Below are 2,500 nucleotides of genomic sequence, written 5' to 3' on the forward strand. Positions count from 1 at the left end.
ATCCATGCCTCTCTCCCCTGTATCAGAGCTCCAGGAGCCAGGCTAATGGCCCAGCTTCTCCCCCTGTGATATTAAAGGCCCACACAGCACCTCCACAGCCACACATCCATGCCTCTCTCCCCTGTATCAGAGCTCCAGGAGCCAGGCTAATGGCCCAGCTTCTCCCCCTGTGATATTAAAGGCCCACACAGCACCTCCACAGGACCTCCACAGCCACACATCCATGCCTCTCTCCCCTGTATCAGAGCTCCAGGAGCCAGGCTAATGGCCCAGCTTCTCCCCCTGTGATATTAAAGGCCCACACAGCACCTCCACAGCCACACATCCATGCCTCTCTCCCCTGTATCAGAGCTCCAGGAGCCAGGCTAATGGCCCAGCTTCTCCCCCTGTGATATTAAAGGCCCACACAGCACCTCCACAGGACCTCCACAGCCACACACACATGCTTCTCTCCCCTGTATCAGAGCTCCAGGGGCCAGGCTCATGGCCCAGCTTCTCCCCCTGTGATATTAAAGGCACACACAGCACCTCCACAGGACCTCCACAGCCACACACACATGCCTCTCTCCCCTGTATCAGAGCTCCAGGGGCCAGGCTCATGGCCCAGCTTCTCCCCCTGTGATATTAAAGGCCCACACAGCACCTCCACAGGACCTCCACAGCCACACATCCATGCCTCTATCCCCCTGTGTCAGAGCTCCAGCACCCAGGCATATCACCCAGCCACTGGCCCTGTGACATTAAAGGGCCACACATCACCCCCATAGGACCTCCACAGCCACACACACATGCCTCTCTCCCCTGTATCAGAGCTCCAGCACCCAGGCTCATGGCCCAGCTTCTCCCCCTGTGATATTAAAGGGCCACACATCACCCCCATAGGACCTCCACAGCCACACACACATGCCTCTCTCCCCTGTATCAGAGCTCCAGCACCCAGGCATATCACCCAGCCACTGGCCCTGTGACATTAAAGGGCCACACATCACCCCCATAGGACCTCCACAGCCACACACACATGCCTCTCTCCCCTGTATCAGAGCTCCAGCACCCAGGCTCATGGCCCAGCTTCTCCCCCTGTGATATTAAAGGCCCACACAGCACCTCCACAGGACCTCCACAGCCACACACACATGCCTCTCTGGCCCTGTGTCAGAGCTCCAGCACCCAGGCATATCACCCAGCCACTGGCCCTGTGATATTAAAGGCCCACACAGCACCTCCACAGCCACACATCCATGCCTCTCTCCCCCTGTGTCAGAGCTCCAGCACCCAGGCATATCACCCAGCCACTGGCCCTGTGACATTAAAGGGCCACACAGCACCTCCACAGGACCTCCACAGCCACACACACATGCTTCTCTCCCCTGTATCAGAGCTCCAGGGGCCAGGCTAATGGCCCAGCTTCTCCCCCTGTGATATTAAAGGCCCACACAGCACCTCCACAGCCACACATCCATGCCTCTCTCCCCTGTATCAGAGCTCCAGGAGCCAGGCTAATGGCCCAGCTTCTCCCCCTGTGATATTAAAGGCCCACACAGCACCTCCACAGGACCTCCACAGCCACACACACATGCTTCTCTCCCCTGTATCAGAGCTCCAGGGGCCAGGCTCATGGCCCAGCTTCTCCCCCTGTGATATTAAAGGCACACACAGCACCTCCACAGGACCTCCACAGCCACACATCCATGCCTCTCTCCCCTGTATCAGAGCTCCAGGAGCCAGGCTAATGGCCCAGCTTCTCCCCCTGTGATATTAAAGGCCCACACAGCACCTCCACAGCCACACATCCATGCCTCTCTCCCCTGTATCAGAGCTCCAGGAGCCAGGCTAATGGCCCAGCTTCTCCCCCTGTGATATTAAAGGCCCACACAGCACCTCCACAGGACCTCCACAGCCACACACACATGCTTCTCTCCCCTGTATCAGAGCTCCAGGGGCCAGGCTCATGGCCCAGCTTCTCCCCCTGTGATATTAAAGGCACACACAGCACCTCCACAGGACCTCCACAGCCACACACACATGCCTCTCTCCCCTGTATCAGAGCTCCAGGGGCCAGGCTCATGGCCCAGCTTCTCCCCCTGTGATATTAAAGGCCCACACAGCACCTCCACAGGACCTCCACAGCCACACATCCATGCCTCTATCCCCCTGTGTCAGAGCTCCAGCACCCAGGCATATCACCCAGCCACTGGCCCTGTGACATTAAAGGGCCACACATCACCCCCATAGGACCTCCACAGCCACACACACATGCCTCTCTCCCCTGTATCAGAGCTCCAGCACCCAGGCTCATGGCCCAGCTTCTCCCCCTGTGATATTAAAGGGCCACACATCACCCCCATAGGACCTCCACAGCCACACACACATGCCTCTCTCCCCTGTATCAGAGCTCCAGGAGCCAGGCTCATGGCCCAGCTTCTCCCCCTGTGATATTAAAGGCCCACACAGCACCTCCACAGCCACACATCCATGCCTCTCTCCCCTGTATCAGAGCTCC

The sequence above is a fragment of the Trachinotus anak genome, unplaced genomic scaffold (genome assembly GCF_046630095.1).
Source record: "Trachinotus anak isolate AG129_WGS33_773 ecotype Australia unplaced genomic scaffold, CSIRO_AGI_Tana_v1 ptg000061l, whole genome shotgun sequence".
In the NCBI taxonomy this organism is placed as follows: Eukaryota; Metazoa; Chordata; class Actinopteri; order Carangiformes; family Carangidae; genus Trachinotus; species Trachinotus anak.